We start from the raw sequence: 18539 nt of genomic DNA on the forward strand, positions 1-18539 counted from the left end.
CTATAGTGTTTATAACTCTTGACTCAACCTTGGAGATCACACTCCAATTTACAAAGTGTACAAGAAAACAATTCTCAAAGAATTGTTGAGACGAAATGAGTACTCTCTAGAAGAGTGTATGATTACAAGTTTAGCACTATTGAACCAATTGATATTGCTCTCTCAAATTGTGTATTATAACACCTTAAAAAAATGTGTAGAATGAAAGAATATGAACAAGATAGTTTGCAAAATACTCAAGTATATGAAATAAGGCTTCAATCCATCTATTTATAGACTCCCCAAACCTTAGAAACGTTGGGGAGTTAATGGGATGGAGCCTTTTTGTCAAAACTAGCCGTTTTTTATGTTTTTGAATCATTTGCATCGATGCATAACACTTTGCATCGATGCAAATGTGTCTTTGAAGCTGAAATTTGAATTTTCAGCTAGGTTGCATCGATGCAAGATGAGTGTGCATCGATGCAAACCTTAAAGAATGGCTTAAAATCACTTCAAAATACTTAGGATTGATCTCAAACTTGTTGGAGTCAATTCCTATGCTTTTGTACCTTTGAAAACAAGTTTTTAAACCATTTGGCTAGCATCGAATTGCAAGATGTGCATCAAAACATTTTGTGAGTGTGTGTTGAGAGATTTAGCAATTGGTTCTTAACAAGAAGTTACCTAAGTCCTAAGACACTATACTTGTCTTCAAATGTTGTGGACTTGAGTTTCTTGTTGTTGTTGTGTTGCTTTCAACTCTTCATTCCTCAACGTTGAATGTTGGTTGATCTTTCAACATGCTTGTTCATTCAAGTTGTTTGTTAATTTGTCTTTCATATCGTTTGTTGGTTTGTCATTCATCAAAACCTACGAATACAAACTTCGCATACAAGCAACATGATTTACAAAATTAAATAATTTCCTAACATATTATCGATTGATAGTCAAGACAAAAGTAAATATTCATCGCACTGATCTTTGTTGGTAATTTTTGAAACATCGGTTACTCCAATTAAATTCCAATAATTTTTTTCAAACATCATACTCAAATAATAAAAATACACTGAGTACAAATTATAAATAATGTAAAAAATATAAACTAAAATAAAAATAAAATACATAAAAAATAAAGTCAATTGTAATTTCAACAATGTAGGGGTCGTTGTCCTCAATCACAATCCACGTTCCTACTCATCACTCCGTTCTCTAACACTATATATCTTTGACCATGTGTCCTGATATATAATCAATGTATATAATTTAATAAATTTTATATAATAAGTTAATCAAATATTATATTTAAAAATTTAATTTAATAAATATACTAGATAAAAATGACGAATTTAAATCCGAAAATATATAATTTGGATCCAGGTTGAATAGGAGTGAATTGGATCTTGAACACTCTTACAAAGGACTATCCGAAAATATATATCGCTCTCATTAATTATTAAAAAAATAAAGACCGAATCATATAGAATTTGATGAATTGAATTATATATGACCATGGACAATTATTTTAGATATTAGAATATACAAAAAAAATATTATTTATATATTAAAATTAAATCAGTCATCAAGATATTTATGTATAAATAAATATATAATTTAATTTATTTTTAATATATATTTATATTTAAACATATATTTTATATTAGTGACTAACTTTAATGATTGATTTTAGTATATGTATAAAATAATCATAGAATATAACTATGTACCTACATCCTAAGCGGCATATCGTCATCTTTCACCATTTTGCTCTCTATATAAAGGTTCATTATTTTGCATGTCTCTCACATAAATTAAAAGAGAAATCAAAAGTGTCTTTAATTTTAGAGGAAATAAAATTAAACATGAAGATGATGAGTAGTTGCCTTGTGTTTATGTTAGCAATAACGTCGTCATCAGAGGCACAGCTTGATCCCTCGTTTTACAATGAAACATGTCCCAATCTCCATTCAGTTGTGAGTCAAGTCATAGTCAACGCTTCACAAACTGATCCTCGCTTTTTTGCCAACCTCCTCAGCCTTCACTTTCATCAATGTTTTGTTCTTTGTAACTTGTAAGTATATATACTTATTAACTTGCGCATAGGGAACACATAATAATGCAACAAATTCATTCTAATAACGGAATACATACATTTAGTTCGTTATTACTTGGTTCTTTATAACTTCATCACTAAAATTTTAATTCATTTTTTCTATAGTTTAAAGTTGTTACGGCCTGGTCCAAACTCACACGGGTTAACCCGACCCGAGTTCCCGCCGGCCCAATAACGCGTCCTTCACCCGATTCGGATACGCGTCCCGTACGGCTCGCACATAGCCGCGGGACAGCGCCCTTGGGGGTATGGGCCTGACTACTGGAGGGGCCCACTACTGACATGTATATAAGGGGGAGACTGCCTCTCCCCCCAAGGTACGTTGCATTTTTTACACCACCTTCTTTCCGCCTGCACATATTCTGACAAGAGCGTCGGAGTGTCTTTGCAGGTGGCACCCCCCCTCTACACGCGAAGTGCTCGGGACCTCGCATACCCGGGACCAGGAAACCACGACCAGACGAGCCTCTTCACCATTCCAAGCGTTGACCCCAGGGTCCCAACCCGAACCGTCCGGTACCCGACTTATCGAACATTGGCGCCGTCTGTGGGGACTCGTCCATGGATTTCGTGCTGGTCCAGACTGGGACAGGTTCTGAGGTAGCGCCTCCCGTGCTCGGGGGAGGCGCCGCCGCGACGGAATCCCGACAACAGCAACGGTCACCCCCGAGGGATGCGACACAGACTCACGAGAGACGCCCCTTCGGGGGGACGGGTGATAACCACGCCAGGATAATGCAAGAACTACGCCACAGAATGCAGGACTTAGAGCGCAGGCTAGCAGAAACAGAGCGCGACCAACGCTCCCCGGAGCGGAGCCCCACCCGTTCCCTTTCAAGGAGCCGCTCGAGGCGCACGCCGAGCCCCCAATACGAATCGGAGAGCACTGGGGGGGCGGGTACGCCCCAGAAGAAGAAGTCGCGACCCCATTATCTACGCCCGACACGAAAGACGGCGCGCGTCGAACAGGGGCGACGAGGAAGCTCACCGCGAGAACAACGAGTCGAGAAGAACTGCCCGAGGACCCGTCATAATAGGAGCGACTCCTTTCCACCACTCCGTACTCGAGGTCCGACTACCGAAACACTTCGACAAGCCGACAGACATGAAGTATGACGGAACGCAAGACCCCCTGGAACACTTGACGGCCTTTGAGGCCAGGATGAACCTAGAAGGGGTGGGAGACGAGGTCAGATGCCGCGCTTTCCCGGTCACCTTAGCGGGCCCGGCAATACGGTGGTTTAACAACCTCCCGCAAGGCTCGGTGACCCAATTTTCCGACATCAGCCACACCTTCTTGGCTCAGTTCACCACTAGGATTGTCAAAGCCAAACACCCAATTAATTTGCTGGGGGTGACACAAAGACCCAGAGAGCCGACCAGGAAGTACCTGGACCGTTTTAATGACGAGTGCTTGGAAATTGACGGTCTGACGGACTCAGTGGCAAGTTTGTGTTTAACGAACGGACTCTCGAATGAGGACTTCAGGAAACACCTCACCACAAAGCCCGTCTGGACAATGCAAGAGATCCAGTGCGTGGCCAAAGAATACATTAACGACGAGGAAGTCAGCCGGGTTGTGGCTGCCAATAAACGGCAGCCGGCCTATAACCAAGCCCGGCACTTCGAAGCCAGAGAAAGACCAAAGGAACACGCCAGGGACGGCGGCCCGAGTAAACCACCCAAACCGTTCCCCCGAGTTGGGAAGTTCACCAACTACACCCCCCTCACGGCATCGATCACAGAAGTTTACCAACAGATAGCAGAAAAGGGGATACTGGCGAAGCCCCGACCACTGAAGGGCAGGACGGGAGGAAACAAGAACCTCTACTGCGAGTATCACAAGGGTTATGGGCACAAGACCCAAGACTGTTTTGACCTAAAAGACGCCCTCGAGCAAGCTATCAGGGACGGCAAACTCGCCGATTTCGCCCACCTTATAAGGGAACCAAGGAGACGCAACCGAGACCACGACACCGAAGATAGATCCCGATCAACGAGGCGACGATAAGAACCAGAAGGTGACGACCACGGCCTCACGGTGGTAAACGTGGTAACGGCCAGAAATACCGCCCCGAAGTCGAAATCGGCACAGAAAAAAGATGCCAAGGTCCTAGCTATCTCCACCTCACCCGTTAGAAGTCTTAAGGGTCTCCCAACTATCTCTTTCGGCCCGGAGGATCAATGGTTCGACGAGGCGCCGGAAAGTCCGCCCATGGTCATCACGGCTAGGGTCGGAACTGGCCTCGTCAAACGAATCCTGGTAGACACGGGGGCAGACTCAAATATCATGTTCCGGAACGTTTTCGATGCCTTGGGATTGAGAGATTCCGACCTGACGACCCACCAGCACGGTGTGGTAGGGTTAGGTGACCACTTCATCAAGCCGGACAGAATCATCACACTCCCGACCTCTGTGGGACTAGGGCAAAGAAGGAGAACAGTCATGGCATACTTTGTGATATTACGAGATTTGACGGCTTATAACATCATCCTGGGGAGAAAGACCATTAACGACTTGGGGGCAGCTATCAGTACAAAACTACTGGTGATGAAGTTCATCACCGATGACGGATCCGTGGGATCCCTCAGAGGCGACTTGGAAACGGCGGTCGCTTGCGACCACGCCAGCCTTTCTCTCAGAAAGAATCCAAAGAAGCGTCAGGGGTCTTCCTGGCCGACCTGGATGCCAGGGTAGACGACAAACCCAGACCAGAGCCAGAAGGAGACTTGGAAAAGTTCAGAGTCGGCGAGGAGGACGATAAATTCACATTCATAAACAGAAACCTCCCCCACGAGATAAAGGAGCCTTTGATGGAAATGATCAGGGCCAATGCCGACCTCTTTGCCTGGACACCTGCCGACATGCCCGGGATAGATCCCCAGCTCATGTCGCATCACCTGGCCGTAAAGGCAGGAGCCAAACCAGTGGCCCAGAGAAGGAGAAAAATGTCGCAGGAGAGGGCGGAAGAGGTGGCCAAGCAAACGGCCAGCCTCTTAGAAGCGGGATTCATCCGGGAACTGGACTACTCGACTTGGTTGTCGAATGTGGTTCTGGTTAAAAAACACAACGGGAGGTGGAGAATGTGCGTAGACTACTCTGACCTCAACAAGGCTTGTCCCAAGGACTGCTACCCCCTACCTAATATTGATGCACTCGTCGACGCGGCGGCAGGGTACAGATATCTGAGCTTCATGGACGCCTACTCAGGGTACAATCAGATACCGATGCACCGACCTGACGAGGAAAAAACGGCGTTCATAACGCCAGGGGGCATCTACTGTTACAAGGTAATGCCGTTTGGTCTAAAAAATGCCGGAGCCACGTACCAAAGGTTGATGAATAAGATATTCAGCGAACTCATGGGCAAAACAGTAGAAGTCTATGTGGATGACATACTCGCAAAGACCGCACGACCTGACGATCTCCTGAGTGACCTTAACGGTGTTTTCTCGTCCCTACGACAACACGACATGAGGCTTAATCCGCTCAAATGCGCGTTTGCCATGGAGGCCGGAAAGTTCCTGGGCTTCATGATCACTCAAAGAGGAGTGGAAGCCAATCCCGAAAAGTGCCAAGCGGTCCTTCAGATGAAGAGTCCGGGTTGCATCAAAGACGTCCAGAGGCTTGCCGGAAGACTGACAGCTTTATCCCGTTTCCTCGGCGCATCGACAGCAAGAGCCCTACCCTTCTTCAATTTAATGAGAAAGGGAATAACGTTCGAATGGACCCCAGCTTGCGAAGAGGCATTCAACCACTTCAAGGAAATCTCGGCGGCACCACCAGTTCTCGGGAAACCCAGAGCCGGAGAACCGCTCTACCTCTACCTGTCAGTAACCGAGGAAGCGCTTGCCGCGGTCCTCGTCACAGAAGTGGCAAAGACACAACAGCCCGTTTACTTCGTGAGCAAGGCACTCCAGGGACCAGAGCTGAGGTACAGCAAACTGGAAAAACTAGCGCTGGCGCTCCTAGTGTCCTCCCGAAGGTTAAGACAATACTTCCAGAATCACCGTATAGTCGTGAGGACAGATCAGGCGATTCGACAAATACTGCAAAAACCTGACTTGGCTGGTAGGATGATGACCTGGGCCATCGAGCTCTCGCAATATGACCTACAGTATGAGCCCCGACTTGCAATCAAAGCCCAGGCAATGGCAGACTTTTTGGTGGAGGTAACAGGGGATCCTCCCGAAGAAACAGGCACACGGTGGAGGCTTCATGTCGACGGAGCCTCCAACCAAACGTCCGGAGGAGCAGGGGTCATCTTGGAAAGCCCAGCAGGGGTCATCTACGAGCAATCGACCAAATTCAAGTTCCCAGTGTCGAACAACCAAGCAGAATATGAGGCTCTCCTAGGCGGACTAATGCTGGCTCGGGAAGTCGGGGCGACGAGGGTCGAAGTATGCAGCGACTCCCAAGTCGTCACCTCACAGGTAAACGGAAGCTACCAAGCCCGGGACCCCCTCCTCCAAAAATACTTGGAAAAGGTTAAGGAAATGACAAGACAGTTCCAGGAGGTCATCGTCCAGCACGTTCCAAGAGAAAGGAACACACGAGCAGACCTCCTGTCGAAGCTGGCGAGCACAAAGCCAGGATCGGGCAACCGGTCGCTAATCCAGGGCATGATAAAGGAACCAACGGTCGCCCTCCACTTGACGGAGTCGAGCCCCTCATGGCTAGACCCCATCACCAACTTCCTGGAACTCGGCAAGTTACCCGAAGACGAGAAAGCAGCCAAAGCTTTGAGAAGGGAGGCGGCCAGATATGCAATCATACAGGGACAACTATTCAAAAAGGGACTTAGCCAGCCCCTATTGAAGTGTCTACACCCCGACCAAACGGACTACGTGCTCAGGAAAGTCCATGAGGGGTGTTGCGGACACCACATCGGGGGCAAAGCCCTAGCAAGGAAGCTCATCCGAGCAGGATACTACTGGCCGACAATGATGAAGGACTCAAAGGAATTCGTCAGAAAATGCACGAAGTGTCAACAAAACGCCAACTTCCACAAAGCACCGGCCTCCGAGCTAAGCTCGCTAACGACTACACGACCTTTTGCACAATGGGGAGTCGACCTCCTGGGACCTTTCCCGGTCGGCCCAGGACAAGTCAAATACCTCATTGTGGCCATTGACTACTATACCAAATGGATAGAGGCTGAACCGCTAGCCACGATATCGTCCTCCAACTGCCGGAAGTTCATGTGGAGGCAGGTGATAACCCGTTTCGGTATCCCGGAGGTCGTTATCTCAGACAACGGGACCCAGTTCACCGACAAGAAGTTCATGGAATTCCTCTCTGGCTTGGGGATAAAGCAAAAGTTTTCCTCAATAGAACACCCCCAAACAAACGGGCAGGTAGAGGCCGCAAACAAAGTCATCCTTCTTGGCCTAAAGAAACGCCTAGACAGTAAGAAAGGAAACTGGGCTGACGAACTCCCCTCTGTCTTATGGTCCTACCGGACAACCGAGCAAAGTGCCACGGGGGAAACTCCCTTTCGCCTAACATACGGGGTCGACGCGGTAATACCAGTCGAAATCGGCGAACCAAGTCCCCGACTACTACTCGCGGGCATGAGCGAAGCGGTCGAGAAAGACCTGATTGAAGAAACAAGGGAGATGGCCCACCTAACAGAAGCGGCGCTGAAACAAAGAATAGCCCTGCGTTACAACGCAAAAATCCTCAAACGAGACTTCGAGGAAAAGGACCTCGTCTTGCGGCGCAACGACATCGGCGTCCCGACCCCAGGAGAAGGTAAGCTGGCGGCAAATTGGGAAGGTCCCTACAGGGTAAGGGAGGTACTCGGCAAAGGCGCTTACAAACTCGAAAAACTCGACGGCAAGGAAATACCCAGAACATGGAACGCAGGTAACCTAAAGAGGTTCTACTCCTGACCCACCGGCTCACCGACCAGGGAGCCTAACCAGATAGTTGACATTTGCCCTATCTACACGTTAATTCATCTTGTTTAATTACTTGGTCAAATACTTGCCCAACTGATGAGTAATTTTCACTTGTTCAAATTTTTTACTTGATAAAACTTTCTTACTTCACATCTGTTTCACATGACTAAAACCTAAAACGGCACCCCGGGATTGATCACCCCGGAAGCCAGACGGCTCATAGGCCTCAACCAATTCGACGACGACGCGACCAAATCGGTCCAAACTGTTACCAAATGTGAAAACGGCGAGACGGGCACAAGAAATAAGCCCGCCCAGAATAAACGGTAACACGCTAACGGCAACACGACAAAACAGCGAAATAAGTACAAATCACAGCAATCAAACGACGATAACTTATAAAGCGTCAAAATATGGAACGGACAAGTAAATTGTTCAAAACAAACAAAACGACAAAATATCCTAAGTTACAAGACTTCACTTCCTCGGCATATCAACAAATTTTCCGTCCTGGATAGTCTTGAAAACACCAATTGACGACGTCTCGAAATCAGGAGCAGCAATCCTCAGCTGAGCCTTCAGGGCATCTTCGGTCATCAAGATAGCATTCTTCCCTTGCTCCTTGGCCACCTTAAGCTTCTTCTTAAGCTCAGCGGCCTCTGCTTTAGCGGCCTTCGCCTCCGAGACGGCCTGATCCCGCTCCTTTTCCAAGGCGACAACCCGACCCTGAGCGGCGTTCAGTTGACCGTCCAATGTCATCTCACGCTCAAGAAGCCGGGCCACGGTCTCATCGGACGCCTTCAACCTCTCCGCAACAAACGACGACTTCTCCTCAGCAGCACTGAGCTTCCCCCCCCCCATCTCGGACAGCTGACCTTGGAGGAGCTCAACTTGAGCCTTAAAGTCATTGTTCGCCTTAGCAGAGGACTCAAGCTTCCTCCGAAGCGCCTCCGTACCGGATAACTCAAATTCGGCCTTCCGAGCTATCACGGCCCCACGAAGCAAGGTGCGATACATCCACCTCGCCTGCCCGGACAGCTCGGTTTCATGAAAATGCTCTTCTGTCCCGGGTATCAGTTGGGAGTCAATGAATTTGGTAGCATCAAAGTTCCTCTCCATTATGGTAAGGGCCCTTTCCGGGCTGGAAGACATCTTTCGCTTCTTAGGAGTATGGATAAGCTCCACGTCACTGTCCGGATGAGGGGTGAGAGTCACGTGCCCATCAGCGGGCCCTTCATCGCGGGTAGGGGAAGCCTGACCCCCTACGGTCTGTTTTCCCGACGTTTCGGTATCCCGGGTAGGGGAAGCCTGACTCTCTTTCTCCCCTGAAGGACCCTCCGACTTACCGACGTCCTTCTCTTGGGCATTCTCGTCATCACTTGCCCCAAAAAAGGTCTTCATCAGATTCTCAAGACCGGTCACGGTGGCAGACATTTCCACTGTAGCAAACAACAAGCACGATTAGTCGTTAGATCGGAAAGAGAAAAACAACGACTAAGAAACATAGGCAAACAAAGAAGACAACTCACGAATATAGCTCCTGGCGGCCTCCCGCTCACCCATAAGAAGATGTGGGTTCACGGGGTTCTTTTCAAAGATAGCAAGAAGGACGTCAGCTATCTGCCTATCTACAGCCGACAACCTTTTGTACGACACTTTGACGAAAGGATTCGACCCCGCGCCAAAACTCCAGTAAGTCTGGATAAGGCGCTCCCCCTCTAACGACAACCAGAAGGGGTGACGACCCTTGATGGGACGAACCTTGAAATACTTATCCTTAAAACCATGGTAGGAGTCCTCAAAAAGGCTAAAAATCTTCCTACCCTGGGCAGCACGGAAAGAAAGAAACCCTTTCCTCGCCTTCCCCTGTTTGGAGGGGTTGGTAAGGTTGAAATAAAAAAGAAAAACGTCCACCGACGCCGGCAGCTCCAAGTACTCGCAGACCATTTCGAAGCAGCGGATCGAAGCCCAGCTGTTCGGATGAAGCTGAGACGGGGGGACGGATATCCGGTTCAGCAGTGCCATTTGAAACTCGGAGAACGGTATCCGAACGCCAACTTGCGTGAACATGGACTTATAAAACCAGATCCAATCGGGGACGCGAGGAGAGTGAAAATTGAGCTCATAAATACGCTCATGGGGAGCAGGGACAATGGCCTCGTAGTTGGCCTCTTCGTCAGTCCCCCCACACAAGTAGCCGGCTTGCCGGAACTCCGTCAATTCCTCCAAACCCATCTGGTTGGGTGAGCTCCTTATATCATCAGTCACCCAAGCATACGAGTCGTAAGCCGCACCAGATCCGGAAGACCGGGAGACAACGCGAGGCATACCTACAGCGGGGGTACCACTCCGTTAGTCTATGAGGTCGGGAGCCCGAAAAAACTCAGAAACTACGCCTGTTCAACTCAATCATGACCAGACACGGCTAAAAACTACGCCTACCACACAAACCACCCAAAAAACCTATCCTGGAATGGTACCCCTTCCCTAACTCACCTACCCCAACATTGAAAAACCCTTCAACAAAAATAAACTAGCCATGCAACAAACGCAAGCAACAATCGCACAACAACAGGACATAACACAGATACCAAAGGAAAGAAGCCAGAAAATTACCTGGAACGATGAAGGAAACTTGGACTGAAAGTTGAAGCAGGAGGGAGTTCGCACTGGAAGCTTTGGATGTTAGGGAGAGAAGGAGTTGGAAATAGTAAGAGTGGGAGGTGGACAGGGAGAAAACTGTTTAAAAACCACCTCCAAAAGCGCGAAAGGAAGCAGGGGCAAGATAGTCTTTGCGCACAGGTTTTTTCAAATCATTATGAGCATTAAATGCCCAGCGCGGAGAACGAAACGGCAAACAGATGCCACAGCAGATCAAGAGACACGCGCACAAGAGACGCGTCTCTCCCACGACCAGCCGACCCAACGACAACGTACGAACGTAGACATCACGCGCCACCAATGGCCCTCACGGCCATCGCTGATGCGTCGGGGGCACTGTTACGGCCTGGCCCAAACTCACACGGGTTAACCCGACCCGAGTTCCCTCCGGCCCAATAACGCGTCCTCCACCCGATTCGGACACGCGTCCCGTACGGCTCGCACATAGCCGCGGGACAGCGCCCTTGGGGGTATGGGCCTGACCACTGGAAGGGCCCACTACTGACATGTATATAAGGGGGAGACTGGCTCTCCCCCCAAGGTACGTTGCATTTTTTACACCACCTTCTTTCCGCCTGCACATATTCTGACAAGAGCGTCGGAGTGTCTTTGCAGGTGGCACCCCCCCTCTACACGCGAAGTGCTCGGGACCTCGCATACCCGGGACCAGGAAACCACGACCAGACGAGCCTCTTCACCATTCCAAGTGTTGACTCCAGGGTCCCAACCCGAACCGTCCGGTACCCGACTTACCGAACATAAGTTTATAATTAACTTCTTATAATATATAGATAAAGAATTATTGTTAAATCATCTCGATTAATTGTTGCCGTTTAAAAAAAAAATATTCGAATCAAATATCTAACTATTAAAAAAATTCTTTTAAATTAATAAAATTTAACTAAAAATTTCATAAAATCATAGAAACCTGCTGAATAATTAAATCAAATATATATACATAATACAGAACTTAAGTGGCTAAGGTCTTTTTACGCCGTTATTATGAGAGAGTAAATAAATTTTAAAGATATAATTATTTTTATGCATCTTTTTATCAGTCTAAGTGTTTGAGAAAAATAGTATTAGACATTATATTAGAGTTTCATAACTAAAAAGTTTAGAGTTACACTTCTATTTTTATTGAACTTCAAAAGATAAAGAAAATCATTATAAGACAAATAATAAAAAAAAAAGAAACCTATATAAAATTTATGCAAACCCGAACTCAGAAATTATTATATGAACGAACATATTAGAGATATAAATAATCATTCATCTGTCTCCTTTTATCAGTTTAAATTTTTAGAATAAGTAGTCCCATGACAATAAGAATTAAGTTAATTATTATGTTACAACTTATATGATTTTGGCAGGGGTGTGAGGCATCAGTGTTGTAAAACGCCACTGCTAACATGGCGAGCAAGCAAGACGGTAGTCCAAATATCAACTCAATAAGAGATTTCGATGTTGTGAATGAATCAGATCAAAAAGTGGTTGAAAATGCTGGTCCTGGTGTTGTTTCTTGTGCTGGTATTCTTCCCCTTGCGGCTCAAATAATATCTAGTACTCAGGTAATACAGCTAAAAAAAAAAGAAAAATAGTTCTCATAAATTAAAACCAATTAAGCAAGTAGCTGAATTTTAATTTAATTAATTAATATGAATAGTCTGATGGTCCTTCTTGAAACGTTTCACTGAGTAGAATGGATGAATTAAATGCAAGCCAAAGCCTCGCTAATACAAGCCTGCCAAAATTTTCATTCAATGTGACTCAACTTTAATCAACTTTTGCTGCTCAAGCCGTCAACACTACTGATTTAGTTGTACTCTCAGGTATATATCTTAGGAAGAAGATTTTACCGTTAATCTTGATTATAAATTATATACATAATTGAAATAAATGGTTAAAATTTCTGTAACATTAATATTTCTGATATACTTAAAAAAATTTCAATATCTTAACTAATAACATAAATTTTTTTTTAATTATATATATTGACCCTAGCTACTCAATAAATTTAGAATTCAGAAATTAAGTTTTAGGCAAAATAGAAATATCTTTAAATTTTGATTTTTATTATAAAATTATTTCTCTCAAAAATTTAATTTGATAAAAAAAGGTCATAAATATTTATTAGTAGTCAAAATAATTTATTCATACATAAGAAAACATATTAGGTAGGTAACAATTTTATATACTTCTACCTAAAAATTTATAAAACCTTTTAGAAGAAATAGTTTTTAACATACTACCAAAGTATTTATAACTAAGAAATTATAATTTAATCCTTATTGTTTTTATAGAAATATTAAAAAAATCAGCAGAATTTATTATTTTTTGTTATTATTCAATTATTAATTTAATTTTTTTAGTACATCCTTTTAACTTACATCTTAAAAATATTAATAATTAAATACTGGTAAAAAAATAGGACAAATGACCCATATAAACCAAGCATTGGTTAAATTTACACAATTCCACCAAAGTAAAAAATATTGCAAGGTTCTACCAAGAGCACATTTCTATATAGTTCGAATTACACTAATTTAAATTACACATTCATAGTAATTCGAATCACACTGATTCGAACTACATACACTCAAGCACTAATTCAAATCAAGCTGATTCGAATTACACACAGACACAGAAAGAGACACTAATTCGAATGGGCTAGGTTCGAACTACTCAAGTTTTCGTGCTCATAGTAATTCGAAACAGGCTGTTTCGAATTACTCCATGTTTTGCCTATATAAGAAGTTCGAACCAACCTCATTCGAACCACTATTCCAAATCCATACCCCACCAAATTCCAGAGAAAACCCTCTAAAATGACTCCAACAAAGGTTTGAGCAGAATATTTAGCCGATGGGGGATAATCTGGACATACTTTATCGATTGGATGGAGTAGCCCATATAGCTGGTGTCATCAACGAAGAGGTTAGTGCGAACTTGTTCTTTTAAAATAGGAGCGAGTAACTTAATTTTTTTATATATTTATTGTTAGTGGTTTTGATAGTGAATGATGTTAATGGCATTGTTAGTGAATGATTTTAGGGATTTTATTAGTAGTTTTGATAGTAAATGATGTTAGTGATTTTGTTAGGGGTTTTGTTAGTGGTTTAGGGGGTGAATGATGTTAGTGGTTTTGGGGGTGGTTTCGTTAGTGGTTTCGTTAGCGAATGATGCTAGTGGTTATGTTAGTGATTTTGTTAGTAGTTTTGTTACTGGTTTTGTTGGTAGTTTTGTTGGTGATTTTGTTAGTAGTTTTGTTACTGGTTTTATTGGTGGTTTTGTTAGTGATTTTCTTAGTGGTTTTGTTGGTGATTTTGTTAGTGGTTTTATTAGTGGTTTTGTTAGTGAATGATCTTTTGTTAGTGAATTATTAAAGTTGTTTTTTATTTTCTGGAACATTATCTTTGCAGCCCCAGTGATGCATCTCGAGCATCCGACGGCAGCAAGGTATGCGTATGGACGAGAGGTACGTTCCGTACTTGCAGATGGTCGGCTTATACCATCTTGCGAGGCTGAACGAGAGATGGTTCAGACTGGATGAGCCCCTGATCAGTGCGTTCGTTGAGCGCTGGCGTCCGGAGACGCACATGTTCCATATACCGTTCGGAGAGTGCACTATTACACTGCAGAACGTGGCATACCAGTTAAGACTGCCAATCGATGGACGTTATGTTAGTGGTTGCCTGGCAGATTTCCAGACGTACATCCAGGGTGGTTGGCCAGCTTGGGTGTGGTTCCAGGAGTTGCTGGGTATGTTACCTCCTGCGAACCAAATCCAGAAGTTTGCAGTGAACTGCAGCTGGTTCTAGGAGACCTTCGGAGAGCTCCCTGAGGGAGCCGATGAGCCCACAGTTATGAGGTATGCCCGGGCCTATATCATGATGCTGTTAGGGACTCAGCTATTTGTCGATAAGTCCGGCAACCGCATTCACATTAGGTGGCTCCCATACGTAGCTAGGCTTGAGGACATGGGTGGGTACAGCTGGGGATCAGCTATTCTCTCATGGTTATACCGGTGTATGTGCCGAGTGGCGAACAGACATGTGGTGGAGTTAGCCGGACCGTTACAGCTACTTCAGTCATGAATCTTCTGGCGCTTTCCTAGATTTAGACCCGCTGGATATGATATGTTCAGCTAGCCGTTGGCCTCGAGGTACTGTTAATTTATTCTATCGTCTACTATTATTTTATGATATCTACGTTTATACTATTATATTAGTTGGTGATATTTTCATTTCGTGATAACATGGGAGTGGGTTGCAAGTGGTCTGGTCACAATCCTACAGCGAGCGAGAAGGGACCTCGAGTGCAGATGTGGAGGCTCATGATAGACCTCTTACAGGCTGGGGATGTAAGTATTTGAACCATTCCTTCTGATTTAATTTCTCTTTCGGATTAGCAAGTGATCTTGGCTAAACACTGATGCTATGTTTTCACAGTTTATTTGGATGCGGTACAGCTCTCCGGACGTTCTTCAGGTTGTGCATCTGGAGATATTGGAGCCTCGGCATATGACGTTATGGAGATGTGTGACGGCCCTGATATATTTTGCCGTCATAGAGTGGCACTAGATAGATCGGGTGCTACCGTAGTTTGGTGGAGTACAGCCTCAACCCCAGCCCGCCCTCGACATCGACTTCTTGATGTCCAAGGATGGCAGAGGTGGTGATCGTTGGTTCCCGTACAGCTTGCAGTTCTGGCATCTTCATTGGGAGAGCCGGGCAGATCATGTGCTCCGGTTTGATGTTGTGCCAGACCTAGGTCCGTCACATGGTGGGAACATCCAAAAAAGCCGGTGAAAATAGGCTTGCAAACTGTCCACATGTCCCTCCATTAGAACAATACTCGTCCTCAGCACTGCAACACTACCAGGCATCGTCAGCTGCACTCCCAAGACCCACTGTGGCAGCTCGTTGTATGACTCATCTCAATCTCCGTAAATATGGGCGATAGCCTTCTGCTTGGCCAACCAGACCCTCTTATAAGTCGGCCTGAACCCAAAGTGTGCCTCCGTCGCATTCAGCAGTACCTTGATGCACACGGATGCATCAGCTCTAACCATCTGCAAGATGAAGGCCGAGATCACATGATAATCAAGACTCCTGTGATCGCTCGAGATCGACGTCGCGAGACAAGTATGAGGTCCATTGTACCATTTTACCTCCCAAATACCCTTGCGTTGCCGGAGACTTAGCCTAATAAACCATGTGCACCCGTTTCCAAACTCAGAACACTTCCCTACGTACCGGCGATAATCGGACTCCACCACTTTATACTGTACCCCGCGTCGGATGCTATACGTCTTCACGCTTAACACAACCTCCTCTTTATCCTGAAACTGCTAACCAACCTGAAACTCTGTAAGACCCCCAGTTCCCTGGGTATCTCTAGCACCAAATCCAGTGGGTTCCGCAGGAACCCCCTTCTGTCTCATGGCATCCAAGTCCAATGAAAAAAGTGCGGAGGGTACTGCTGAGTCCCAGAGCTAGAACCACCACCAGCCCCAGCTGGGTTACTCGCTGCAATGTCATCGCCACTGTCATCAGCAATGCGGTCAGGCTCCACATCATCATCCAGCAATGCATCACCGATCCCAGCCGGTGTCCCATACTGCAAAGAAATCGGCACCCTCTCTACGATACCAACCTCTCCGCCACCACTGCAGTTGAGATCAACGACGAACGACGGGGACGCCATATGCTCCTCCCTAGGTGCATTCACGAGAACGGACGAACATGTACCAACGGGTCTCAAGCTTGAACCAGCTACGGTGCCTAGAGTTTGGGTATTCCAGTTCGAACCTCCCAAGCTAGATACAACATCAACCAACTTTACCAACACCTCAGGTGTCCTGACCTCGAAAAACTGGCGACGACAATAGAACAGGACCTGCAAATCCTCGTCACTCCCTATAACGAAAGAATCGTACTTCATGTCATCTCTAAGCACTAAGATCGGAATGCGGTAGAATAGCTTCTGAACACGTTTCACGCCTTGTAGCCCAAGTTTCTGTATTATAAAATTCAAGAAGCCATCGAATTTTGTCGTTGGTCTCATAAAAATACTCAGAGGATCTTTATCAGTAAACTTCACACCGGAGCGTGTCTTTCTCTTAATTGACCCTCTATAATGCACCAACACTACAAAGCTCTCCTCACTATCCATTTAGTCTCACTCAAATGAACTCAATTCACGTTCGCACCATATTTATACACGTTTTGGGCTTCTTAATTCGAAACAGTCCAATTCGAATTATATACACATAATTTGAATCAGATACATTCGAACTATAATCAGAATTTCTCACCATGTAATTTGAATCAGATAGATTTGAACTCCCCATGACTAATTTGAATCGAGGTAATTCGAACTTCTCCTTACATGGTTCGAATAAGTTGGATTCGAACTATTCACACTGCAAACTCCCTCACTAATTCGAACATGGTTGATTCGAATTACTAAGTTTTTTAGTTCGAAAGGGTTTGATTCAAATTATATAGAGACATGTTTTTGGTTGATCCATGTCTCATTTTTCTGTTTGGCTTAATCACGTAAATTCTCATGCAAGCTGGCTTAATACTGCCATTTGCCCCAAAAAATAAATTCTGCTAGGTATTTAGAATTCGTCTTGTTTTTATTTTTCTAAATAGAATAGTCGCTTCAAGAATATATATATATATATATATATATATATATATATATATATATATATATATATATATATAATTTCCGAGTGAAATAACATCTTAGACATAAAATCAACTAATCTAAGACAAATTTTGTTTTTTTCAGGTGCTCATACAATTGGAAGAGGTCATTATTGCTCTCACTTTGGTGACCGATTAGATAATTTCAACAACACCGGCCAAGCCGATCCAACTCTCAACAAAACTTATTTAGAAACATTGAAACTAAATTGCAGCAACGATACCAATAATCCGGTAACATCACGAATTTGGACACAACAACTTTGACAACAACTACTACCAGAATCTTCAAAACCATGAGGTTCCAAAGTGACCAAGTATTGTTCTCAACAACATACCGTTAGCATTGTAAATGGTTTCATTAATGACGAGAACGCTTTCTTTGAAGCCTTCGTCTATGATCAAAATGGGTAACATTAGTGTGTTAACTGGGTGTCAAGGTGAAATTAGAAAGCAATGTGACGTTGTGAACCCATCTTCTGTTGGTATGGTCACTGTTATCTCCCAAGAAGAAGAACAACAAGAATCCTCTCAAGAAATCAGTATGGTTAGCTCCATTTAAATTTAATATATATATATATATATATATATATATATATATATGGAAATTAAATGATATGATGTGTGGAAGTGTCGCTAATAAAGTGCTGCTATATGGATTCATTTTAATTTCTTGTATGTATGCTTTGCTTGTTTTAGAATGTCGCCTTTAGTTTCCTTGTCTTGTAAAATGTTAATAATCATGTAATATTTAGTTATAATAAACTTCTCCCTTTCTATCTCATTTTCTTTGCGACAAATGTTAAAATATACTTTTACTTAACAATTTAAATTTTTTAAAAAAATAATTTTTTAGAATTTTAATAATCGAAAGAGAATATTATAAAAATTTTCATTAGTAATTATATTAAATAAAAAATTTTACTACAAGAGACACGCCGATTAGCGGCGGTTTTTTAGGAATTTGTGGCGGTTTTTAACCGCCGCGAAATGAAATTCCAGCGGTTCCACAAGCGTTGCCTATTAAGGGGTGGAGATTTGATTTTGCGGCGGCTTTGAAAAAACCGCTGGCACAACCGCCTCTATTTTGATAAGTGGATTTAAAAAAAATCTGCAGCAGTTTTAAAACCGCCGCAGATTTGGGTGGTTTTTTAAAAATTGCG

The 18539-nt window shown here is 44.3% G+C and overlaps 1 pseudogene; it reads left to right on the top strand.

The window, feature by feature from the left end:
- The first annotated feature begins 1841 nt into the window (after positions 1–1841).
- LOC112742212 (peroxidase E5-like) lies at positions 1842–17938 on the top strand (annotated as a pseudogene).
- The last annotated feature ends 601 nt before the right edge of the window (positions 17939–18539 follow it).

The sequence above is a fragment of the Arachis hypogaea genome, chromosome 14, assembly GCF_003086295.3.
Source record: "Arachis hypogaea cultivar Tifrunner chromosome 14, arahy.Tifrunner.gnm2.J5K5, whole genome shotgun sequence".
Taxonomy (NCBI): Eukaryota; Viridiplantae; Streptophyta; class Magnoliopsida; order Fabales; family Fabaceae; genus Arachis; species Arachis hypogaea.